Source organism: Ranitomeya imitator, chromosome 1 (assembly GCF_032444005.1).
Source record: "Ranitomeya imitator isolate aRanImi1 chromosome 1, aRanImi1.pri, whole genome shotgun sequence".
In the NCBI taxonomy this organism is placed as follows: domain Eukaryota; kingdom Metazoa; phylum Chordata; class Amphibia; order Anura; family Dendrobatidae; genus Ranitomeya; species Ranitomeya imitator.
The window spans coordinates 903,759,451-903,787,277 of NC_091282.1; the positions used below are offsets into that span (position 1 = coordinate 903,759,451).

The 27,827-nt window shown below is 42.7% G+C and overlaps 1 long non-coding RNA gene across 1 annotated transcript; it reads left to right on the forward strand.

Annotated features, from left to right (window-relative positions):
- The first annotated feature begins 1,086 nt into the window (after nt 1-1,086).
- LOC138658206 (uncharacterized) lies at nt 1,087-27,827 on the forward strand. Its single transcript, XR_011317393.1, has 3 exons — nt 1,087-1,234; nt 25,228-25,537; nt 26,595-27,827. It is a non-coding gene; the product is annotated as an uncharacterized lncRNA (long non-coding RNA).

Below are 27,827 nucleotides of genomic sequence, written 5' to 3' on the forward strand. Positions count from 1 at the left end.
GCTTTACTGTTAGCATGACAAATGGTAGCATTGAACTTTTCTCAATCTCAATCCTGTTGACAACCTGTTGTTATAAATGAACCCTAACACTTGCATGGGGAGGAATAAACCATGGGAGATGTTCAATCTACACACCATAGGTTCCTATTCAGACTAGAAACATTCCTAACTTGACCCTGATTTGTCTCTGCTGACCGCGGTGGTTGGCACTCTAAAATTATGCAATGGCTCCCACATTCAACATCGGCTGACCCTGAGTTACTTTAACTGCACCCTCAACTATACACAATGTGTAACCCACAACAACAACAACAACAACAGGATGCATTGCACACAGATAGAGGGTGAAGCACAGGGCTAAGGATGTGTTCACACAATCATACATAAAAGATAGAAGAAAAAGAAAGGAACCAAAAAAGTGGAAGTGAGTGGTCACAGGTGCTGCAGCTGAGAACTCAAGCTTCAAGTTCACCTTTTCAGCACCGAACAAAAGTAAATCCACTCCAATTCAAGGTAAACGATAGATCCTAAAGAGGACTTGCAATCTATTAAACGCCATGACCTTCTAAACCCAGATTCTCCAGGAGAATTCAGAACCTGACACACCTGTGACAGTACCATCACTTCTACGAGGGGCCACTGGACCCTCAGGACTGGGTTTATCCGGATGAGTGCATGGAAGGAACGTACTAACCTACAAATATTAACTTCCGATGCATGTGACCGCTTCCGGGCCATAGCCGCTCCAGTGCACCAAGTATTGGAGAGAGCGGCAAACAAGATGAGAGTTAATAATTTTAGCCCCTGCAATTCTAAATTTCAATCAATAATAATAGAAGCGAAGCAGTAGGGGTGACGGCTCCACAGGCGCAACATATTTCTTAAGCAATGACCTGTGAAAAACTTTGTGGATTTTTGCTTGAATAAGATCAAGCCAACAAGCTACAGGGTTATTTTAATATTTCTTGTGGACAGCCATACATAAATATTCACATACCGGTCTGAACGTTTTTTATCAGCCATGCATTTGTATCTGTCCTCCATAACCTTTAGGTTGTTCTGTACACCTTGCCATACAGAAGAGAGCGATGAAGAAAGATGTTCCTCCCCGGAACCCCAGAAGACCCATTTCTACTGAAAGCACTGAACTGAGGGTGGAAGCTGTATGCACCAAAAAATGGTGTCTTGCCAGTGGATTTGTTACAATGATTGTTCAACGCGAACTCAGCCTGAGGTAAGTAAGATAACCAATCTTCCTGATTATCAAACACAAAACACCTAAAGGACATCTCTAAATTTTGATCTAAGCGTTCAGTCTGGCCGTTAGTTTGAGGATGAAACACTGAGGAAAAGGATAGGTGTATCCCTAGCTGAGAACAAAACTCCCTTCATAATTAAAATACAACTGGGTCCCCCAATCTGACACCACATCACAAGGAACCCAGTGAAGCTGCACAACCTCAGTGACAAATACATGAGTCAAAGTCTTAGTGTTAGGGAGAGCAGGTAGGGCAATCAAGTGTGCCATCTTACTAAACCTATCCATCATTAATAAAAATAGTTTTTCAGCGGATGAAGGAAGGTCAGAAATAAGATACATCAATCAATGTGTCCATGGTCTATCAGATATATTCAACGGTAGAAGAGACAGTGACGGACGAATATGCGGGGTTGTTAAATATGCTCATTTAATCAGGACTCTTTATCAGATGCAATACTCTTAAAGAAAAATGTCATGATATTTTCATAAAAAATGTAGTGGCTTATTGGATTGTCCAAAAAAAAAACAAATTGCAGCAAAACATAAAATAGGTGAAATAGTTACGAACAGATTGTCCATTTGTTCCTCAACTTTTCTATCCTGGTAGTTCTGAATGGTAAATGGCATCTGTCTCTGTCATAGAGTAGAAGTAATCATGGCTACTGTTATGATAAGGTAATTCAGTACCACAATGGACATAGAAGTCAGAGCACATACAGTGACCTGACAGTAACCCAAAAACATAGAACGAGCTCTGAGACGGGGAACTCTGCTGACCGCAATCCCTAATCCTCTCCAACCACACTAGAAGCAGCCGTGGATTGCGCCTAACGCTCCCTATGCAACTCGGCACAGCCTGAGAAACTAGCTAGCCTGAAGATAGAAAATAAGCCTACCTTGCCTCAGAGAAATACCCCAAAGGAAAAGGCAGCCCCCACATATAATGACTGTGAGATAAGATGAAAAGACAAACGTAGAGATGAAATAGATTTAGCAAAGTGAGGCCCGACTTTCTGAACAGAGCGAGGATAGGAAAGGTAACTTTGCGGTCAACACAAAACCCTACAAATAACCACGCAAAGGGGGCAAAAAGACCCTCCGTACCGACTAACGGCACGGAGGTACACCCTCTGTGTCCCAGAGCTACCAGCAAGCAAGAAAAAACCAAACAAGCAAGCTGGACAGAAAAAACAGCAAACAAAAATAACAAAAGCGGAACTTAGCTATGCTGAGCAGCAGGCCACAGGAACGATCCAGGAGGAAGCAAGTCCTATACTAGAACATTGCCTGGAGGCCAGGATCAAAGCACTAGGTGGAGTTAAATAGAGCAGCACCTAACGACTTCATCACATCACCTGAGGAAGGAAACTCAGAAGCCGCAGCACCACTCTCCTCCACCAACGGAAGCTCATAGAGAGAATCAGCCGAAGTACCACTTGTAACCACAGGAGGGAGCTCTGCCACAGAATTCACAACAGTACCCCCCCTTGAGGAGGGGTCACCGAACCCTCACCAGAGCCCCCAGGACGACCAGGATGAGCCATATGAAAGGCACGAACAAGATCGGGAGCATGGACATCAGAGGCAAAGACCCAGGAATTATCTTCCTGAGCATAACCCTTCCACTTAACCAGATACTGGAGTTTCCGTCTTGAAACACGAGAATCCAAAATCTTCTCCACAATATACTCCAACTCCCCTCCACCAAAACCGGGGCAGGAGGATCAACAGATGGAACCATAGGTGCCACGTATCTCCGCAACAATGACCTATGGAATACGTTATGGATGGAGAAAGAGTCAGGAAGGGTCAAACAAAAAGACACAGGATTAAGAACCTCAGAAATCCTATACGGACCAATGAAACGAGGTTTAAACTTAGGAGAGGAAACCTTCATAGGAATATGACGAGAAGACAACCAAACTAAATCCCCAACACGAAGTCGGGGACCCACACAGCGTCTGCGATTAGCGAAACGTTGAGCCTTCTCCTGGGACAAGGTCAAATTGTCCACTACATGAGTCCAAATCTGCTGCAACCTGTCCACCACAGTATCCACACCAGGACAGTCCGAAGACTCAACCTGCCCTGAAGAGAAACGAGGATGGAACCCAGAGTTGCAGAAAAACGGCGAAACCAAGGTAGCCGAGCTGGCCCGATTATTAAGAGCGAACTCAGCCAAAGGCAAAAAGGACACCCAGTCATCCTGATCAGCAGAAACAAAGCATGTCAGATATGTTTCCAAGGTCTGATTGGTTCGTTCGGTCTGGCCATTAGTCTGAGGATGGAAAGCCGAGGAAAAAGACAAGTCAATGCCCATCCTTGCACAAAAGGCTCGCCAAAACCTCGAAACAAACTGGGAACCTCTGTCAGAAACGATATTCTCTGGAATGCCATGTAAACGAACCACATGCTGGAAGAACAATGGCACCAAATCAGAGGAGGAAGGTAATTTAGACAAGGGTACCAAATGGACCATCTTAGAGAAGCGATCACAAACCACCCAAATGACTGACATCTTTTGAGAGACGGGAAGATCAGAAATAAAATCCATAGAGATATGTGTCCAAGGCCTCTTCGGGACCGGCAAGGGCAAAAGCAACCCACTGGCATGAGAACAGCAGGGCTTAGCCCGAGCACAAATCCCACAGGACTGCACAAAAGAACGCACATCCCGCGACAGAGATGGCCACCAAAAGGATCTAGCCACTAACTCTCTGGTACCAAAGATTCCAGGATGACCAGCCAACACCGAACAATGAACCTCAGAGATAACTTTATTCGTCCACCTATCAGGGACAAACAGTTTCTCCGCTGGGCAACGATCAGGTTTATTAGCCTGAAATTTTTGCAGCACCCGCCGCAAATCAGGGGAGATGGCAGACACAATTACTCCCTCTTTGAGAATACCCGCCGGCTCAGATGAACCCGGAGAGTCGGGCACAAAACTCCTAGACAGGGCATCCGCCTTCACATTTTTAGAGCCCGGAAGGTACGAAACCACAAAGTCAAAACGGGCAAAAAACAGCGACCAACGAGCCTGTCTAGGATTCAACCGCTTGGCAGACTCGAGATAAGTCAAGTTCTTATGATCAGTCAAGACCACCACGCGATGCTTAGCTCCTTCAAGCCAATGACGCCACTCCTCGAATGCCCACTTCATGGCCAGCAACTCTCGATTGCCAACATCATAATTTCGCTCAGCAGGCGAAAACTTCCTGGAAAAGAAGGCGCATGGTTTCATCACCGAGCAACCAGAACTTCTCTGCAACAGAACAGCCCCTGCTCCAATCTCAGAAGCATCAACCTCGACCTGGAATGGAAGCGAAACATCTGGTTGAGACAACACAGGGGCAGAAGTAAAACGACGCTTCAACTCTTGAAAAGCTTCTACAGCAGCAGAAGACCAATTGACCACATCAGCACCCTTCTTGGTCAAATCAGTCAATGGTTTAGCAATACTAGAAAAATTGCAGATGAAGCGACGATAAAAATTAGCAAAGCCCAGGAACTTTTGCAGACTTTTCAGAGATGTCGGCTGAGTCCAATCATGGATGGCTTGGACCTTAACAGGGTCCATCTCGATAGTAAAAGGGGAAAAAATGAACCCCAAAAATGAAACCTTCTGAACACCAAAGAGACACTTTGATCCCTTCACAAACAAAGAATTAGCACGCAGGACCTGAAACACCGTTCTGACCTGCTTCACATGCGACTCCCAATCATCCGAAAAGACCAAAATATCATCCAAGTATACAATCAGGAATTTATCCAGGTACTCTCGGAAGATGTCATGCATAAAGGACTGAAACACTGATGGAGCATTGGCAAGTCCGAATGGCATTACTAGGTACTCAAAATGGCCCTCGGGTGTATTACATGCAGTTTTCCATTCATCGCCTCGCTTAATACGCACTAGATTATACGCACCACGAAGATCTATCTTGGTGAACCAACTAGCCCCCTTAATCCGAGCAAACAAATCAGATAACAGCGGCAAGGGGTACTGAAATTTAACCGTGATCTTATTTAAAAGGCGGTAATCTATACAAGGTCTCAGCGAACCATCCTTCTTGGCCACAAAAAAGAACCCCGCTCCTAATGGCGACGATGACGGGCGAATATGCCCCTTCTCCAAGGACTCCTTCACGTAATTCCGCATAGCGGCGTGCTCAGGCACAGATAAATTAAACAGTCGACCTTTTGGGAATTTACTACCAGGAATCAAATCGATAGCACAATCACAATCCCTATGCGGAGGTAGGGTATCGGACTTGGGCTCATCAAATACATCCCGGTAATCAGACAAGAACTCTGGGACCTCAGAAGGGGTGGATGACGAAATAGACAGAAATGGGACATCACCATGTACCCCCTGACAACCCCAGCTAGACACAGACATGGATTTCCAATCTAATACTGGATTATGGACTTGTAGCCATGGCAACCCCAACACGACCACATCATGCAGATTATGCAACACCAGAAAGCGAATAACCTCCTGATGTGCAGGAGCCATGCACATGGTCAGCTGGGTCCAGTATTGAGGCTTATTCTTGGCCAAAGGCGTAGCATCAATTCCTCTCAATGGAATAGTGCAAGGGCTCCAAGAAAAACCCACAACGCCTAGCATACTCCAAGTCCATCAAATTCAGGGCAGCGCCTGAATCCACAAATGCCATGACAGAATAAGATGACAAAGAGCAGATCAAGGTTACGGACAAAAGAAATTTTGACTGTACCGTACCAATGGTGGCAGACTTAGCGAACCGCTTAGTGCGCTTAGGACAATCAGAGATAGCATGAGTGGAATCACCACAGTAGAAACACAGCCCATTCTGACGTCTGTGTTCTTGCCGTTCAACTCTGGTCAAAGTCCTATCGCACTGCATAGGCTCAGGTTTATGCTCAGATAATACCGCCAAATGGTGCACAGATTTACGCTCACGCAATCAATCTGAATGGCCAAAGACATAGACTCATTCAGACCAGCAGGCATAGGAAATCCCACCATGACATCCTTAAGGGCTTCAGAGAGACCCTTTCTGAAAATAGCTGCGAGCGCACCTTCATTCCATTGAGTGAGTACGGACCACTTTCTAAATTTTTGACAATATACCTCTATCTCATCCTGACCCTGACACAGAGCCAGCAAATTTTTCTCTGCCTGATCCACTGAATTAGGTTCATCGTACAGCAATCCGAGCGCCAGGAAAAACGCATCAATATTACTTAATGCAGGATCTCCTGGCGCAAGAGAAAATGCCCAGTCCTGAGGGTCGCCACGTAAAAAAGAAATAACGATCCTAACTTGTTGAACTGGGTCACCAGAGGAGCGAGGTTTCAAAGCCAGAAATAGTTTACAATTATTTTTGAAACTCAGAAATTTAGTTCTATCTCCAAAAAACAAATCAGGAATAGGAATTCTTGGTTCTAACATAGAATTCTGAACCACAAAGTCTTGAATATTTTGTACTCTTGCCGTGAGCTGATCCACACATGAAGACAGACCTTTAATGTCCATCGCTACACCTGTGTCCTGAACCACCCAAATGTCTAGGGGAAAAAAAAGGCAAAACACAGTGCAGAGAAAAAAAATGGTCTCAGAACTTCTTTTTTCCCTCTATTGAGAATCATTAGTACTTTTGGCCTCCAGTACTGTTATGATAAGGTAATTCAGTACCACAATGGACATAGAAGTCAGAGCACATACAGTGACCTGACAGTAACCCAAAAACATAGAACGAGCTCTGAGACGTGGAACTCTGCTGACCGCAATCCCTAATCCTCTCCAACCACACTAGAAGCAGCCGTGGATTGCGCCTAACGCTCCCTATGCAACTCTGCACAGCCTGAGAAACTAGCTAGCCTGAAGATAGAAAATAAGCCTACCTTGCCTCAGAGAAATACCCCAAAGGAAAAGGCAGCCCCCACATATAATGACTGTGAGATAAGATGAAAAGACAAACGTAGAGATGAAATAGATTTAGCAAAGTGAGGCCCGACTTTCTGAACAGAGCGAGGATAGGAAAGGTAACTTTGCGGTCAACACAAAACCCTACAAATAACCACGCAAAGGGGGCAAAAAGACCCTCCGTACCGACTAACGGCATGGAGGTACACCCTCTGCGTCCCAGAGCTACCTGCAAGCAAGAAAAAACCAAACAAGCAAGCTGGACAGAAAAAACAGCAAACAAAAATAACAAAAGCAGAACTTAGCTATGCAGAGCAGCAGGCCACAGGAACGATCCAGGAGGAAGCAAGTCCTATACTAGAACATTGACTGGAGGCCAGGATCAAAGCACTAGGTGGAGTTAAATAGAGCAGCACCTAACGACTTCACCACATCACCTGAGGAAGGAAACTCAGAAGCCGCAGCACCACTCTCCTCCACCAACGGAAGCTCATAGAGAGAATCAGCCGAAGTACCACTTGTAACCACAGGAGGGAGCTCTGCCACAGAATTCACAACAGGCTACAGGCTGTTCATTTCTTCTGTGAGTAGTCTGAAGTCCATGGAGAATGAAGGAGAGAAGGCCCAAGGTGACAGGCCTCACGTGACCGCCCCACCTCCTAAGAGACGTGATTATATATGTCCCATAGAACACGTGTTCTCTCTATATGGTGTAAACTTACTTTGAGCTATATACACAGGAATAGCTTTTGTAATGTCAGCGAGAGGCAATGTGCTCAGTACAGAATTCAGAATAAGAATAATTCAATTAATAATTAATATTTAACAATTCCCCCTTTTATGGGTGACAGACATTGATTGGAACCCTCAAAGTAGATATATTGATAATAAGATCTTCTTTCTTCTTTTCTTCTTCTTTGGCAAAATAATTTAATATCCATAATAATAATAATATTGTTATACGTACTTAATAACATAATTCTATGTAAATTCATGTTATGGTAAGCCGTGACCAATATTCATATAAAATATAATTATACTTCCTATACATAATTGAAGCATCTCAGGTCCGATCATCATCTGATGTCATCTGGTCTTCATCTTGATGTCTTCTTCTTGGTTCTTTTTAAAACAATCTTTATTATAATTCCTTTGAACTAGATGATAGCATGTAGATATTGCAGAAACTGTGTGTCATGTGTCAATCAAAGTCCATAAATTCAAATGTTGATAGGAAAACAAAGTTCATAGATGAAATGTAGCTTTAATATCTGTGCAGTGTCACCTTTAGAGACCTGGACTTACATTGGCTCGCCGTGGAAATCATCTGGAATCCTTCCATATCATCAGCACTAGTCTTGGAAGAGGTGTGACGTCTTTGGTCAGCACAGCAAAGGTTAAATTGACTCTTCCTTGCTAATCATAGCATCATAAGCAGTCACAAGACATGCACAAGACACATGTCAAGGTTGTAGCGTACTGACAATTAGCTGATTTTACACTAGCTTTCTTCGAAGCTTTACAGGTGATAGGAAACCACTGGAACATGATAAAAACATAATAACACAGTTCATCTAAGCATCATAGAATCATCGTACTCTCCAATTGTGATTGTCAGTTTAAATACTGCAATCATGGTTGTCAGTGATGGATACTGCAGTTGTGGTTGTCAGTGATGGATACTGCAGTTGTGATTGTCAATGGTGACATGAATTATAATTGACACAATCTATTATTACTCAGAAATCATAGCATTGTTACCTTGTAAAACTTCTGGATAGCGGCTTTTTCTTCTTGCAACTTTTAAGAACCAATTGAACTTAGAAATATGAAAAGTCTTTATTAACATAACTCCAGTATCTTGATTGAAGTCTTCATTCCCTAATTCTATACCAAATCTGGTAATTTTTCTAACCTATAATATCTGATGTGAATTCCGCTCTGGGGCTCCCTCCGGTGGTTGGAAGTGGCACTTTTGTGGGTTCTGCTCTTGGGCTCCCTCCGGTGGTTTTGAGTGGTATGGCTGCTCCTTGGATTTAGCAGTCTGCAGCTGCTTCCACTGATTGTCTTTCTGCTTTAGTCAGGTGTGGAGATTTTTGTAAACTCTGTGTGGATTTTTGTAGTTTTTTATACTGACCACACAGTATTCTATCCTGTCCTATCTATCTAGCTAGACTGGCCTCCTGTGCTACATCCTGGTTTCATTCTGTGTATGTCTTTTCCTGTCATGATCCCAATGGCAGGGGATCACAAAAGGACAAGCACAAAAAACAAAACAAGCTCTAGGGTGATGGAAACTGAGCTGACCGCGATCCTGAACCTAAACACACAACTAGCTGTAGCCGGGGAACGTGCCTACGATGATTCTAGACGTCTCGCGCCAGCCGAAGAACTAACTTTCCCTATTAGAAGAAACACAGACCTCTCTTGCCTCCAGAGAAACACCCCACAGAAATAGCAGCCCCCCACATGTAATGACGGTGAAATGAGAGGAAAGCACATACGTAGTTATGAAAACAGATTCAGCAAAATGAGGCCCGCTAAAGCTAGATAGCAGAGGATACAAAAGTGAACTGCGCGGTCAGCGAAAAACCCTACAAAAAACCATCCTGAAATTACTTGAACTCATGTTCCAACTCATGGAACATGAGGAGTAATATCAGCCCACTAGAGCAACCAGCAAAAAGGAATCACATATCTGCAAGCTGGACTAAGACAAAAATTAAGCAAAACGTGGAACAGGAAAATCAAAAACTTAGCTTGTCCTGAAGAATACAGAAGCGGGAAGCAGAGGTAACAAGACACACTGATTACATTGATAGCCGGCGAGGAAATGACAAGAAAGCCAGGTTAAGTAGGAAACTCCCATATCCTGATAGAACAGGTGGACACCAGAGACCGCAGAGAACACAAGTCACCCAGTACCATCTGTAACCACCAGAGGGAGCCCCAAAACAGAATCCACAACAGTACACCCCCTTGAGGAGGGGTCACCGAACCCTCATGAGAACCACCAGGGCGACCAGGATGAGCCCTATGAAATGCACGGACCAAATCAGCAGCATGAACATCAGAGGCAACCACCCAAGAATTATCCTCCTGACCATAACCCTTCCACTTGACCAAATATTGGAGTTTCCGTCTGGAAACACGAGAATCCAAGATCTTCTCCACAACATACTCCAATTCTCCCTCCACCAGCACCGGAGCAGGAGGCTCAAGCGAAGGAACAACAGGTACCTCATACTTCCGCAACAACGACCGATGGAACACATTATGAATAGCAAACGATGCCGGGAGATCCAAACGAAACGACACAGGGTTAAGAATTTCCAAGATCTTATAGGGACCGATGAACCGAGGCTTGAACTTAGGAGAAGAGACATTCATAGGAACAAAACGAGAAGACAACCACACCAAGTCCCCAACACGAAGTCGAGGACCCACGCGGCGACGGCGATTAGCAAACTGCTGAGCCCTCTCCTGGGACAACTTCAAATTGTCCACCACATGACTCCAAATCTGATGCAACCTATCCACCACCATGTCCACTCCAGGACAATCAGAAGGCTCCACCTGACCAGAGGAAAAACGAGGATGAAACCCCGAATTACAAAAGAAAGGAGAAACCAAGGTAGCAGAACTAGCCCGATTATTAAGGGCAAATTCGGCAAGCGGCAAAAAGGTAACCCAGTCATCTTGATCAGCAGAAACAAAACACCTTAAATAAGTTTCCAAGGTCTGATTAGTTCGTTCCGTCTGGCCATTCGTCTGAGGATGGAATGCAGACGAAAAGGACAAATCAATGCCCATCTTAGCACAGAACGTCCGCCAAAATCTAGACACAAACTGGGATCCCCTGTCAGAAACGATGTTCTCCAGAATCCCATGCAAACGAACCACGTTCTGAAAAAACAGAGGGACCAACTCAGAGGAGGAAGGCAACTTAGGCAAGGGTACCAGATGAACCATCTTAGAAAAGCGGTCACACACAACCCAGATGACGGACATTTTTTGAGAGACAGGGAGATCCGAAATAAAGTCCATGGAAATGTGCGTCCAAGGCCTCTTCGGAATAGGCAAAGGTGACAACAATCCACTGGCCCGAGAACAGCAAGGCTTAGCCCGAGCACAAACTTCACAAGACTGCACAAAAGAACGCACATCCCTCGACAAGGAAGGCCACCAAAAAGACCTGGCCACCAAGTCTCTAGTACCAAATATTCCAGGATGACCTGCCAACGCAGAAGAATGGACCTCGGAGATGACTCTACTGGTCCAATTATCCGGAACAAACAGTCTTTCAGGCAGACAACGATCAGGTTTATCAGCCTGAAACTCCTGCAAAGCACGTCGCAAGTCTGGGGAGACAGCCGACAAAATCACCCCATCCCTAAAGATACCAGTGGGCTCAGAATTTCCAGGGGAGTCAGGCACAAAACTCCTAGAAAGAGCATCCGCCTTCACATTCTTTGAACCTGGCAGGTATGAAACCACAAAATCGAAACGGGAGAAAAACAGTGACCAACGAGCCTGTCTAGGATTCAGATGCTTGGCAGACTCAAGGTAAATCAGATTTTTGTGATCAGTCAAGACCACCACACGATGTCTAGCACCCTCAAGCCAATGACGCCACTCCTCAAATGCCCACTTCATGGCCAAAAGCTCCCGATTACCAACATCATAATTCCGCTCAGTGGGCGAAAATTTTCTAGAAAAGAACGCACATGGCTTCATCACTGAGCAATCGGAGCTTCTCTGTGACAAAACTGCCCCCGCTCCAATCTCGGAAGCATCAACCTCAACCTGAAAAGGAAGCGAAACATCTGGCTGACGCAACACAGGAGCAGAAGAAAACCGGCGCTTAAGTTCCTGAAAGGCCTCCACAGCCGCAGGAGACCAATCAGCAACATCAGCACCCTTCTTAGTCAAATCCGTCAAAGGCTTAACAACACTAGAAAAATTAGTTATGAAACGACGATAAAAATTAGCAAAGCCCAAGAACTTCTGTAGACTCTTAAGAGATGTAGGCTGCGTCCAGTCACAAATAGCCTGAACCTTGACGGGATCCATCTCAATAGTAGAAGGGGAAAAAATATACCCCAAAAAAGAAATCTTCTGGACTCCAAAGAGACACTTTGAACCTTTTACAAACAAAGAATTGGCCCGCAGGACCTGAAACACCTTCCTGACCTGCTGAACATGGGACTCCCAGTCAACCGAAAAAACCAAAACATCATCCAAATACACAATCATAAATTTATCCAGATATTCACGGAAAATATCGTGCATAAAGGACTGGAAGACAGAAGGAGCATTAGAAAGTCCAAAAGGCATCACCAAATACTCAAAATGGCCCTCAGGCGTATTAAATGCGGTTTTCCACTCATCACCCTGCTTTATCCGCACAAGATTATACGCACCCCGAAGATCAATCTTAGTGAACCATTTAGCCCCCTTAATGCGAGCGAACAAATCAGTCAACAATGGCAAAGGATACTGATATTTAACTGTAATCTTATTCAAAAGACGGTAATCTATACAAGGCCTCAAGGAACCATCTTTTTTGGCCACAAAAAAAAAACCTGCTCCCAAAGGGGACGAAGATGGACGGATATGTCCCTTTTCCAAGGACTCCTTAACATAATCCCGCATAGCAGTATGCTCTGGCACTGACAGATTGAACAAACGACCTTTAGGAAATTTACTGCCAGGAATCAAATCTATAGCACAATCGCAATCCCTGTGAGGAGGAAGCGAATTGAGCTTAGGCTCCTCAAAAACATCCCGATAATCAGACAAAAATACCTGAACCTCAGAAGGAGTAGATGAAGCGATAGAAATCGGAGGTGCATCATCATGAACCCCCTGACATCCCCAGCTTAACACAGACATCGTTTTCCAGTCCAAGACTGGGTATGAGTTTGTAACCATGGCAGACCAAGCACTAAGACATCATGTAAATTATACAGTACCAGGAAGCGAATCACCTCCTGATGAACGGGAGTCATACGCATGGTCACTTGTGTCCAGTACTGAGGTTTATTCATAGCCAAAGGTGTAGAGTCAATTCCTTTCAAAGGAATAGGGACTTCCAGAGGCTCCAGACTAAACCCACAGCGGTTGGCAAATGACCAATCCATAAGACTCAGGGCAGCGCCTGAATCCACATAGGCATCGACGGAAATGGCTGATAATGAACAAATCAGAGTCACAGACAGAATGAACTTAGACTGTAATGTACTAATGGCAACAGACTTATCAACCTTTTTTGTGCGTTTAGAGCATGCTGATATAACATGAGCTGAATCACCACAATAAAAACACAACCCATTTTTCCGCCTATAGTTTTGCCGTTCACTTCTGGACTGAATTCTATCACATTGCATTGTCTCAGGTGCCTGTTCAGAAGACACCGCCAAATGGTGCACAGGTTTGCGCTCCCGTAAACGCCGATCAATCTGAATAGCCATAGTCATAGACTCATTCAGACCTGTAGGCGCAGGGATCCCCACCATGACATCTTTAATGGCCTCAGAAAGGCCATCTCTGAATCTTGCAGCCAGGGCGCACTCATTCCACTGAGTAAGCACCGACCATTTCCGAAATTTCTGACAATATATTTCTGCTTCATCTTGCCCCTGAGAGAGAGCCAATAAAGCTTTTTCAGCCTGAATCTCTAGGTTAGGTTCCTCATAGAGCAAACCCAATGCCAGAAAAAACGCATCCACATTGAGCAACGCAGGATCCCCTGGTGCCAATGCAAATGCCCAATTCTGAGGGTCACCCCGCAGGAAAGATATAACAATCTTGACTTGCTGAGCAGGGTCTCCAGAAGAGCGAGATTTCAAAGAAAGAAACAACTTGCAATTGTTCCTAAAATTCAGAAAACTAGATCTATCTCCAGAAAAAAACTCTGGGATAGGAATTCTAGGTTCAGACATAGGAGCATGTACAACAAAATCTTGTATATTTTGAACCTTAGCAGCAAGATTATTCAGGCTGGAAGCCAAACTCTGGACGTCCATGATAAACAGCAGAGGTCAGAGCCATTCAAGGATTAAGAGGAGGTAAGACGCAGCCAGGCTGCAATTAAGGCTATGCAGCAAACTCTGAGGGGGAAAAAAAAAACTTCCTCAGACTACTTTTCCTCCTACTTCAGCCAATACGATTACCACTTTTTGGGCCGGCTATACTGTCATGATCCCAATGGCAGGGGATCACAAAAGGACAAGCACAAAAAACAAAACAAGCTCTAGGGTGATGGAAACTGAGCTGACCGCGATCCTGAACCTAAACACACAACTAGCTGTAGCCGGGGAACGTGCCTACGATGATTCTAGACGTCTCGCGCCAGCCGAAGAACTAACTATCCCTATTAGAAGAAACACAGACCTCTCTTGCCTCCAGAGAAACACCCCACAGAAATAGCAGCCCCCCACATGTAATGACGGTGAAATGAGAGGAAAGCACATACGTAGTTATGAAAACAGATTCAGCAAAATGAGGCCCGCTAAAGCTAGATAGCAGAGGATACAAAAGTGAACTGCGCGGTCAGCGAAAAACCCTACAAAAAACCATCCTGAAATTACTTGAACTCATGTTCCAACTCATGGAACATGAGGAGTATTATCAGCCCAATAGAGCAACCAGCAAAAAGGAATCACATATCTGCAAGCTGGACTAAGACAAAAATTAAGCAAAACGTGGAACAGGAAAATCAAAAACTTAGCTTGTCCTGAAGAATACAGAAGCAGGAAGCAGAGGTAACAAGACACACTGATTACATTGATAGCCGGCGAGGAAATGACAAGAAAGCCAGGTTAAATAGGAAACTCCCATATCCTGATAGAACAGGTGGACACCAGAGACCGCAGAGAACACAAGTCACCCAGTACCATCTGTAACCACCAGAGGGAGCCCAAAAACAGAATCCACAACATTTTCCCTCTCCACTCACAGTCATTACTTGTGGGGGGCTATCTATCCTTTGGGGATTTTCTCTGAGGCAAGATAGCTTTCCTGTTTCTATCTTTAGGGGTAGTTAGTTCTCAGGCTGTGACGAGGTGCCTAGAGAGTGACAGGAGCATCCCACGGCTACTTCTAGTGTTGTGTTGAGCTAAGGGACTGCGGTCAGTACAGGTACCACCTCCTTCAGAGCTCATCCCATGTTGCTCCTAAACCACCAGTTCATAACAGTACAAGTGGCAAAAAATGAATTAAATGCATCTCAAAAGAAGGAAAAAAAAATTCTGAGCCATTTTTTTTTTCTGTGCTCTGTTTTGTCTTTTTTTTCTCTTGATCTCTGGGTGGTTCAGGATTTATGCTCTGGCATGGATGTTCAGGGTTTGTTTTCTCGTGTGGATCAACTTGCTGCAAGAGTACAGAGTATCCAAGATTATGTTGTCCAGACTCCGGCTTTGGAGCCTAGAATTCCTACTCCTGATTTGTTTTTTGGGGACAGATCCAAGTTTTTGAACTTTAAAAATAACTGCAAATTGTTTTTTGCTTTGAAACCCCGTTCTTCTGGTGATCCCATTCAGCAAGTTAAAATCATCATATCCTTGCTGCGTGGTGACCCTCAGGACTGGGCATTCTCCCTTGAATTAGGGGATCCGGCATTGCTGAATGTAGACGCATTTTTTCAAGCGCTCGGATTATTGTATGACAAACCTAATTCTGTGGATCATGCAGAAAAAACCCTGTTGGCCCTGTGTCAAGGTCAGGAAGCGGCAGAATTATACTGCCAGAAATTTAGGAAATGGTCTGTGCTCACTAAATGGAATGAGGATGCTCTGGCTGCTATTTTCGGAAAGGTCTTTCTGAAGCCCTTAAAGATGTTATGCTGGGCTTCCCTATGCCTACTGGTTTGAGCGAATCTATGTCTCTAGCCATTCAGATTGATCGGCGTCTGCGCGAACGCAAAGCTGTGCACCATATGGCAGTGTCCTCTGAGCAGAGTCCTGAGCCTATGCAATGTGATAGGATTGTGACTAGAACAGAACGGCAGGAATTCAGACATCAGAATAGGCTGTGTTTTTACTGTGGTGATTCTGCTCATGTTATTTCTGATTGCCCTAAGCGTACTAGGAGGGTCGCTAGGTCTGTTACCATCAGTACTGTACAGCCTAAATTTCTCTTATATGTGACCCTGATTTGCTCATTGTCGTCCTTTTCTGTCATGGCATTTGTGGATTCAGGCGCTGCCCTGAACTTAATGGACTTAGAATTCGCCAGGGGCTGTGGTTTTTCCCTGCAGCCTTTGCAGAGCCCTATTCCTTTAAGGGGCATTGATGCTACACCATTGGCCAAGGATAAACCTCAGTACTGGACGCAGATGACCATGTACATGGCTCCAGCACATCAGGAAGATTACCGTTTTCTGGTGTTGCATAACCTGCATGATGTTGTTGTACTGGGTTTTCCATGGTTACAGGAACATAATCTGTGACTAGTTGGGGTTGTCAAGGGGTACATAGTGACGTTCCTTTGATGTCAATTTCCTCTTCCCCCTCTTCTGAGGTCCCTGAGTTTTTGTCGGATTTCCAGGATGTACTGTATTTGATGAGCCCCAGTCCAGTTCCCTTCCTCCACATAGGGACTGTGATTGTGCTATTAACTTGATTCCAGGTTGTAAGTTCCCTAAGGGCCGACTTTTCAATCTGTCTGTGCCAGAGCATGCCGCTATGCGGAGCTATGTTAAGGAATCTTTGGAGAAGGGGCATATTTGGCCGTCTTCGTCACCATTGGGAGTGGGTTTCTTTTTTGTTGCTAAGAAGGATGGCTCCTTGAGACTCTGTATAGATTATCGTCTTCTTAATAAGATCACGGTCAAATTCCAATACCCCTTGCCTTTGCTTTCTGATTTGTTTGCCCAGATTAAGGGGGCTAGTTGGTTTACTAAGATTGACCTCCGAGGGGCATATAATCTTGTTCGTATTAAACAGGGTGACGAATGGAAAACTGCATTTAATACGCCCGAAGGCCATTTTGAATACCTCGTGATGCCATTCGGGCTCTCTAATGCTCCATCTGTGTTCCAATCTTTCATGCATGATATTTTCCGCAATTATCTTGATATATTCATGGTTGTATATTTGGATGATATTTGGATTTTTTCGATGATTGGGAGTCTCATGTGAAGCAGGTCAGGATGGTATTCCAGATCCTTCGTGATAATGCTTTATTTGTGAAGGGGTCTAAGTGCCTATTCGGAGTTCAGAAGGTCTCTTTTTTGGGTTTTATTTTTTCTCCCTCGTCTATGGAAATGGATCCTGTTAAGGTCCAAGCTATTCATGACTGGATTCAACCCACATCTGTGAAGAGCCTTCAAAAATTTTTGGGCTTTGCTAATTTCTATCGCCGTTTCATTGCCAACTTTTCCAGTGTGGTTAAGCCCCTTACTGATTTGACGAAGAAAGGCGCTGATGTGACGAATTGGTCCTCTGCGGCTGTTGAGGCCTTTCGGGAGCTTAAACGCCAATTTACTTCTGCCCCTGTGTTGCGTCAGCCGGATGTTTCTCTTCCTTTTCAGGTTGAGGTTGACGCTTCTGAGATTAGGGCAGGGGCCGTTTTGTCTCAGAGGGATTCTGATGGTTCTTTGATGAAACCGTGTGCTTTTTTTTCCAGAAAGTTTTCGCCTGCGGAACGCAATTATGATGTCGGCAATCGGGAGTTGTTGGCTATGAAGTGGGCGTTTGAGGAGTGGCGACATTGGCTTTAGGGAGCTAAGCACCGCGTTGTGGTCTTGACTGATCATAGGAATCTGATTTACCTCGAGTCGGCCAAGCGGCTGAATCCTAGACAGGCTCGATGGTCCCTGTTTTTCTCCCATTTTCATTTTGTGGTCTCGTATCTTCCGGGATCTAAGAATGTTAGGGCTGATGCCCTCTCTAGGAGTTTTTTGCTTGATTCTCCTGGAGTCCTCGAGCCGGTTGGCATTCATAAGGAAGGGGTGATTGTTTCTGCCATCTCCCCTGATTTGCGGCGGGTGCTTCGGGAATTTCAGGCTGATAGGCCTGACCGCTGTCCAGTGGGGAAGCTGTTTGTTCCTGATAGATGGACAAGTAAGGTAATTTCTGAGGTTCATTGTTCAGTGTTGGCTGGTCATCCTGGGATTTTTGGTACCAGAGATTTGGTTGCTAGGTCCTTTTGGTGGCTTTCCTTGTCGCGCGATGTGCGTGCTTTTGTGCAGTCCTGTGGGACTTGCGCTCTGGGCCAAGCCTTGCTGTTCTCGCGCTAGTTGGTTGCTTTTGCCTTTGCCGGTCCCTGAGAGGCCCTGGACGCATATTTCCATGGATTTTATTTCAGATCTTCCTGTTTCCCAGAAGATGTCTGTTATCTGGGTTGTTTGTGACCGGTTCTCTAAAATGGTCCATCTGGTACCTTTGCCTAAGTTGCCTTCCTCCTCAGATTTGGTTCCATTGTTTTTTCAGCATGTGGTTCGTTTGCATGGCATTCCGGAGAATATTGTGTCTGACAGAGGTTCTCAGTTTGTCTCTAGGTTTTGGCAGGCCTTTTGTGCTAGGATGGGCATTGATTTGTCTTTTTCTTCGGCGTTTCATCCTCAGACTAATGGCCAAACTGAGCGAACTAATCAGACCTTGGAAACCTATTTGAGGTGCTTTGTATCTGCTGATCAGGATTGAGTGGCTTTCTTGCCGTTGGCCGAGTTTGCCCTTAATAATCGGGCTAGTTCGGCTACTTTGGTTTCACCTTTCTTTTGCAATTTTGGTTTTCATCCTCGTTTTTCTTCGGGGCAGGTTGAGCCTTCTGATTGTCCTGGTGTGGATTCTGTGGTTGACAGGCTGCAGCAGATTTGGACTCATGTGGTGGACAATTTGACGTTGTCTCAGGAAAGGGCTCAACGTTTTGCTAACCGCCGTCGGTGTGTTGGTCCCCGGCTTCATGTGGGGGATTTGGTTTGGTTGTCTTCTCGTCATGTTCCTATGAAGGTTTCTTCCCCTAAGTTTAAGCCTCGGTTTATTGGTCCTTATAAGATTTCTGAAATTATCAATTCGGTGTCTTTTCGTTTGGCTCTTCCAGCCTCTTTTGCCATTCATAATGTTTTCCATAGATCTTTGTTGCGGAGATATGTGGTGCCCGTTGTTCCCTCGGTTGATCCTCCTGCCCGGTGTTGGTTGAGGGAGAGTTGGAATATGAGGTTGAGAAAATTTTGGATTCTCGTTTTTCGAGGCGGAGGCTTCAGTATCTTGTCAAGTGGAATGGTTATGGCCAGGATGATAATTCTTGGGTTGTTGCCTCCGATGTCCATGCCGCCGATTTGGTTCGTGCTTTTCACTTGGCTCGTCCTGATCGGCCTGGGGGCTCTGGTGAGGGTTCGGTGACCCCTCCTCAAGGGGGGTACTGTTGTGAATTCCGCTCTTGGGCTCCCTCCGGTGGTTGTAAGTGGCACTTTTGTGGGTTCTGCTCTTGGGCTCCCTCCGGTGGTTTTGAGTGGTATGGCTGCTCCTTGGATTTAGCAGTCTGCAGCTGCTTCCACTGATTGTCTTTCTGCTCTGCTATTTATGCCTGGCTCTTCCTTCGGCCAGTGCCACTTGTCAATGGTTCCTGGTTGGATTCACATCTCTTTTGGATTTCCCTGTTATCCTGACCAGTTCAGCAAAGTTAAGTCCTTGCTTGCTCTTTTCTGTCCACAGGTTGTGGACTTATTCGTTCTGTGCTTTCTATGTTTTGTCCAGCTTGTCAGTATGGATTAATTCAGTTATGCTGGAAGCTCTGGGAAGCAGATTTACCCTCCACACCTTTAGTCAGGTGTGGAGATTTTTGTAAACTCTGTGTGGATTTTTGTAGTTTTTTATACTGACCGCACAGTATTCTATCCTGTCCTATCTATCTAGCCTGGCCTCCTGTGCTACATCCTGGTTTCATTCTGTGTATGTCTTTTCCCTCTCCACTCACAGTCATTACTTGTGGGGGGCTATCTATCCTTTGGGGATTTTCTCTGAGGCAAGATAGTTTTCCTGTTTCTATCTTTAGGGGTAGTTAGTTCTCAGGCTGTGACGAGGTGCCTAGGGAGTGACAGGAGCATTCCACGGCTACTTCTAGTGTTGTGTTGAGCTTAGGGACTGCGGTCAGTACAGGTACCACCTCCTTCAGAGCTCGTCCCATGTTGCTCCTAAACCACCAGTTCATAACAAATATCACAGCGTACCATAGCAATCAATTATACCCATATAATTATTATCAGAATATTAATATGGAATTCATTTTTTGAAAAATACAATAATTATAAATGATAATATATTATTAACCATATTCTTCATGTGATAGAACATTTTTATGTTATAGGTGTAATTTCTTTTTGAACCCATAGATGTCAGCGTATTTTTTATATAACAAGTGTTTCCATCTTTATTACTAAAACTTTATTAATAAACTATATTTATTAGACCAATAATATGTAAGAATGTATAGCCATGACCCAAAAGAAGAATATATATAAATAAATGAATGAATGAGTGAAAGAATTGCTGTATTTAACTCAGAATTGAAACATTTCTCCTATAAGAAAACCATATGATCAATACGGACCATGTACGGACTGGGGCTGAAATTCAGCCCTGGCATTTGAAATTACACAGGCCCATGCGGTCCCCATCCCCAAGCACCAGATGTGGATATATTCCTAATATTACCCTGGATGGAGTAAAGGAAGATTTTCTACAAGACCAATATTTCTAATAATACTCATGGCCTGCTGGGGCAAGTGACGGAGTCAGCCACATCACAACTCTTAACAGTATGGATGTCTTGAGAACACCAATTCTGCTAACAACATCGCAGACAAGGCAGCTCATGACCAGACAGACCCTTCCGACGTTTGCCAGAATTGCCAGATGGCCAGTCCAGCCCTGATCACTATATTTAATGAAGCAATATTCTTGTACTAGACATTACTTTGTTAAATATTGATGTTTTCTTCTTGAGATAAAAAATAAAAATTAAGAATAAAAATTAAGTAAGAATAAAAATTAAAAATAAATATTAGAATAAAAATAAAAATAAGGCATTTTTATGTTGCAGAGGTTATGTCTCAATAACACATTCCCTTTAATATTGCCATTATCTAGATGTTTTTGTATTTGTCATAACCTTGTATTACCAAAATATTGAAATTATGCAACTTTGCATGTAATACCCTTAATTAGAGTTAAAAAAATATATATTTTTTTATAATACTTCATCTTATTATAGCCAATAGTACCTTATTAATATTTCTTCTGTATTAAAATGTGTGAAGAAGCGGTATTGATTAAATGTGATGATGTAATCAAGATCAAAAACGCATTTCCCCCCTTAATACCAAAAAATATAATTTTATGAAAAAACATTCATTTGTAAAAACCAAAATTAAAAATAATTAATTTATGACTGTCATATCAGCTTTATGCCATATATTTGTTTGAAGATGCATCTGTCATCTGTCACTCAGACTGTGACACACATATAAGTTCACACCATAAAGTCCTTATACAAAAAAATATGAATACATGTGTATTAACCCAAATTATTGTATCCTAATTATCAATGTGCATTGTAAACTATTAAATTTAATATTTTAATATTTCTTTGAATATTCCCCAAACACACATTACCTAACACTTTGTAAACCATTTTATGGATAGAAAGACTCATCCATAAGAAACTTAAGCATTAATTGTACAGCTATATTTGGTACAAGGGTTTGCAATTGTAACTGAACCCTGAAACTTAGGCCTAAAAAAAATCCTTTGGCTTGCAAAGGCTGAGGGCTTCTCAATTCTTCTTACTGAGGTTACCAGCTTTAAACTGAAACAGGGATGTGTGGTATCCTTATTATTAGCTCACAGTTCAGCTGTCACCTGTTCTGACATATCATGCCATGCAGTAAAGATATACATATTACCATACAAAGAAAAAAAATCTGCATTATGTTACAAAAATGTTAATAGCACAGCATATATTATTTCTTTTAAGTGGTAAACATATAAAATCATGCAATTATTATAACTTCCTGTGTAAATAAAGACATAAATCCATGTAAGAGATTGTTTGATCAATTCCTGCTTTGAAATGAAAATTCTAAGGAAAAATACAAGATAAAGGTTAATTTCATATTCATTCAGAAACAAAATAATTTAAATATCTTATACATATGTATATATTTAATGTATGTATTTCATGTAGTTCTAAATATTATTACTGGAGTAAATTTTAATTATTTCACTATACATATACAAAAACAGTTATACAATCTCTACTTATACAAATATGCTATTTACTGTATGCTGTATGAATATGTATCTACAAAACTATAGAACTACAGAATTATACTGTTTAAAATAATTACAAATTACTAAATAATACATTGTATAACACATTTACACATCATAGAATATAATTACATTTTTAGCCAATTCCTAAGCCAAATCTTGTCTCCCTGTCGATAATGTCTTGAAAAGCTCTATTTAAAATTGTCGTTTTTAAATTTATGGATTTTTTTAAAAGCTCCAATAATGGAGTCTTCAGCTTACCTTCCATAATGTGGCTTTGTGAAGACACCTGCTCCTGTTTGTCAATTTCTGCCATTTGTCAGAGAGATCTGAACCTTGAATTTTTAACTCTTTCAGTGCAACTTCTTTAGTGGACCCTTGGATCTTTTGGTAGGGTTTGTAACAAATATGTACCGTATTTTTCGGACTATAAGACGCACCGGACTATAAGGCGCACCCAGGTTTTAGAGGTGGAAAATAGGGAAAAAAATATTTGAAGCTAAAAAATGTGGTAAAATATTTAATAACATAAATGACATACTATTATATGTGGTGTTATTATATATAATAGTATGTTATTATGTTGCAAGCTGCGGGACCAGTGTGGTGTCTGTAAAGTATTGTATGAAGATGCTGGAGGGTGCGTATAAGAATGGGGCACAGGGCTTATATTTAAAGCACCACTCCAGCACTGCAAAATAACACTGGAGTGCTGCTTTAAAATCCCATGGGAGAACTATAACTCCCAGCATGTCCTGCAGATCCTATGACATGCTGGGAGTTATAGTTCACCAAAGGAGTGGCAGAGTGCTTTATTGTGTTTTGTAAAGACTAACCTCTTAAATGTGGCAGCCAGCCACACTATGGTGAGGTTAAAGCTGGAGCATCCCATTACTGTACACAGAGCAGTCCCTCGTTTCCTTTCCACAGCACAGGTTATGAGGAAGCTGCAGATTCTAGTGGAGACTGGAGAGCCTGAAGGACCTGTGATGATGTCAAGAAGAGGGAGGGCTCTGAGTTGCCATGTGATGCTCCAGCCCGCCCACTCCTGACATCATCACAGGTCCTCCTGCACAGAACTCAGCGTCCAGCCCAGGCATGGCAGGCAGGTATGCAGCCATCTCCTCTCTCCCTTGGCCCCTGCTGCTGCCTCCTCTCCCCCAGACACACAGACCTGCCCAGCTGCTGCAGGAATCAGCGCTGGAGAAGCCATGTGTGTCCCTGCTTAAACATTTGCTGCACCCGGCTCACCGCTCAACTGATGGGTGGGCGGGGAGCCGCTAATGAATATTCACTGCACTTAATCATCGGGAGCACATGGTTTCTCCAGCGCTGATTCTGGGCAGCGGGGACATCCTGAAGTGGGATAACAGTGCGATCCCTGCTGCCCCCCTCCTCACATGCTACATCCGTACCATAAGACGCACCCACACTTTCCTCCCAAATTTGGAGGAAAAAAAGTGCGTCTTATGGTCGGAAAAATACGGTAATTTTCTTCGTACTTCATAGATTTGATTTTAGGGATAACTCAGTTTTGGAGATTTTGATTTTGGCTTTTGGTAAAATGTTACTCTGTTTTCAAAAACTTAGTATGATTTATTTTCCTTTCAAGATTCTCATGTTTTCTAGAAAAATCAAGGGATTGCGCACATTCAAATAAAGAATTTTTTTGTGACGCAATAACAAGAGATACAGAATTTAGGAATCCATATATGTTTACAAAACAATTTATCATTCATTGTGTATTGAAATTTGTAATGACAGTTTTGTACAACTTTTCAAATATGGACATGAATGTAAAAGTACCGTATATACTCGAGTATAAGCCTACCCGAGCATAAGCCAACCCCCCTAATTTTGCCACAAAAACTGGGAAAACTTAATGACTTGAGTATAAGCCTACGGTGGAAAATGTAGCAGCTACTGGTAAATTTCAAAAATAAAAATAGGTACCAATAAAAGTAAAATTAATTGAGATATCAGTAGGTTAAGTTAAGGTTTGAATATCCATATTGAATCAGGAGCCCCATATAATGCTCCATACAGTTCATGATGGGCCCCATAAGATGCTTCATACAGTTCATGATGGGCCCCATAAGATTCTTCATATTAAAATATGCCCCATATAATGCTGCACAAAGGTTAATAATGGCCCCATAAGATGCTCCATAGACAGATTTGCCCCATACAGTACTGCATAAAGGTTAATAAGGGCTCCATAAGATGCTCCATAGAGACATTTGCCCAATATAATGCTGAACAAATGTTGATTATGGCCCCATAAGATGCTCCATGAAGATATTTGCCCCATATAATACTGCAAAAACATTGATTAAGGCCCCATAAGATGCTCCATATAGATATTTGACCCATATAATGCTGCACAAACGTTGATTATGACCCCATAAGATGCTCCATATAGATATTTGCCCCATATAATGCTGCACAAATGTTGATTATGGCCCCATAAGATGCTCCATAAAGATATTTGCCCCATATAATGCTGCATAAACGTTGATTATGGCCCCATAAGATGCTCTATATGCTAATGTGTTCCTGGGGCTGTGGGAAAGAAAAATATTCATCACAGAACCTATACCAATGGTAGATAGAGTGCAGTACTGGGGAAGGTTCATTGATGATATATTGTTTATTTGGCAGGGGTCTATGGAGGAATTGGAGACCTTCACGAATCATCTGACTAGAAATGATCTAAATTTGCATTTAACATACAAGGCAGGGAGTACTGATATTGAATTCTTGGATATCCTTTTTAGAGTCGATGAAGTTGGATTCGTTCATACGGATGTTTTTCGCAAACCCACTTCAACTAATAGTCTACTCCATTTTTCGTCATCACATCAACGTAGTCTTATTCAAGGGATACCAGTGGGACAGTTCCTACGTATGTGACGTATTTGTTCAGATGAGGATTTGTTTGAGAAACAGAGCAAGGATTTAAGTGCAAGATTTGCAGAATGAGGATATTCTTCCCGATATATTGAACAAGGATATTGGAGGGCAAAAAGGACTGATCGCTCTCAGCCACTTAACAAACAAAGACCAGTGGCTCAAAATCCTGATAAGGTACAATATATTCAATCCTTTAACTGTAGATGGCGGGAGGTTAGGCTACGTTCAGATTAGCGATGCGCGCCGCTGCGTCGGCGACGCAACGCACGACGCACGAAAAAACGCGTGCAAACGCACGCAAAAACGCTGCGTTTTGCGACGCGTGCGTCGTTTTTTGACGAAAATCGGACGCAAGAAAAATGCAACTTGTTGCATTTTCTTGCGTCCGACGCTAGCGTCAAAAACGACGCACGTGTCGGAAAACGCAACAAGAAAAACGCATGCATCCCCCATGTTAAACATAGGGGCGCATGACGCGTGCGTCGCCGCTGCGTTTCCCGACGCAGCGTCGGGAAACGCTAATCTGAACGTAGCCTTAGAGATGTCTTTGCAAGACATTGGAAAATCTTACAATTAGACCCTGTTTTGATACAATATTTACCATCTCAACCATCTATCACTTATAGAAGATCCAAAAACTTCTGCAATGTTTTGGTACACAGCCATTATAATAAAAAGAAGATTGATAATCCATTTGGATCACGAGGCCCTAGGTGGGGTTGTCGTCCATGTGGATCCTGTGTACCGTGCCCCAATACTGTTTATTGTTAGATGTACTGTTTTTCCGGTGCTGATGAGAACAAAACATACAAAATTCTCTACCCAATTGCATGTACTACAACAGCAGTCATTTATTGCGCCAGTTGTCCGTGTGATCTTAAATATATTGGTCTGACCTCCAGGTAGTTTAGACGTAGAGTTAGGGAACAAGTACTTGACATTAGGGCAGCACAAACTATTATTGATATTGAATCTTTAAAGACATTGCCAAAACATTTTAAGTTGTTTCATCAGTGTGATGGCTCCCTCTTGAAGGTTAGAGGGATAGATCATGTTACCTTTAATGTTAGAGGTGGAGACATCAAGAAACGTCTAGCTCAAGTGGAGGCAAAATGGATTTTCAGACTAGGCATAATGGCGCCTAAGGGCCTTAATGAACAAATGTCTTTTAGTGCATTTTTATAATTGATTTTAATTATTTTCTCTTTTCCTTTGTCTTCTTGCTTTTTAGTTTTTTCCTGCCATCCAGATATTCTATGGGATCCTTTGTATTTCAACTATTCTGCACCTTATTTATAATAAATATATTTATTTATTTTATCACTCGTCCACACGTGTGATCACATTTCACATTTCACTTCAATATTTATTCATATTTATTAATATTTAATATTTAGCATGCGTCACTTTGCATTATTAATATATGCAATATTTGGATATTCTGATATAAAGGATAGTTGATATTTGTTAATAAATCATGGTTCTATTTCTCTTACGGTATGTGTGTGATAATATTGACCATATATTTTTGTGGTTATTATAATGTTCCATTTATGGCTATTTGTCTCCTCCGTGATGCGCTCCAGCGGTTTGCTTTACCACTTGTGCAAATGACTGTGACGAGTCATTGCTCATCATAATATATTTGATTGGAAATGTTAATATTTAATTGGCCTATTCATATTGTTAGATTTTATGTATTCTGTTCTATGTTTTTATGTATAGATAATAGTCATTGTCTTTTGTTGGTGCACATAGCTGTGATATGTCACTTCCGGTTTCGGGGGCTGCTGCATAATATGGTATATTAACATTTTTTTAACACTCTGCGACACTGCTTCTGCATACCGCTTGATTCCTGTGTGTCCCATAATGTTTTTCTGCTGTTTTTCTGCTGGTTTACTTATAGCGATGCGGCTGGTGCTCTCCGGACTGTGACGTATTAGTGCGACATATCACTTCTGGTTTCGGGAGTTCCGGTCTTCGGCGTGCAATCCACTGTGGAGCGCAAACTAGCTTCACAATATCTGTTGATATTTTTTTAGATTTTTTTATGTGTTTTGAATTGATTATATCTATACAATGGGATTCCATATAGTATATACAAGTTATTTGGGCTATGGGTTATATCTTTTTCATTATTTTGTCACATGTTCTTTTTAACATTTCTGATTGGTTGGGGTCACGTATAAATGATTCCTCTTTTCACTTCCTCTTCACTTCTTGAAAAAGCCACGGTGGCGAAACGTATGTTGGAGCTGGACTCCTTGGGAGTCACGGATCACTAATACATTGGTATTTATACCCTTTTGCACACTATTTATGCACTTTATGCAGCCTGGTAAGGCTGACTGCTATATTTGCACTTTGTATGATTTTTAAGGGTCATTTAGCCATTATGTTTGTATATAATATTGGATCTGTGTTCCCAATGATGCATAATTCTTTTGTACTATGATATATA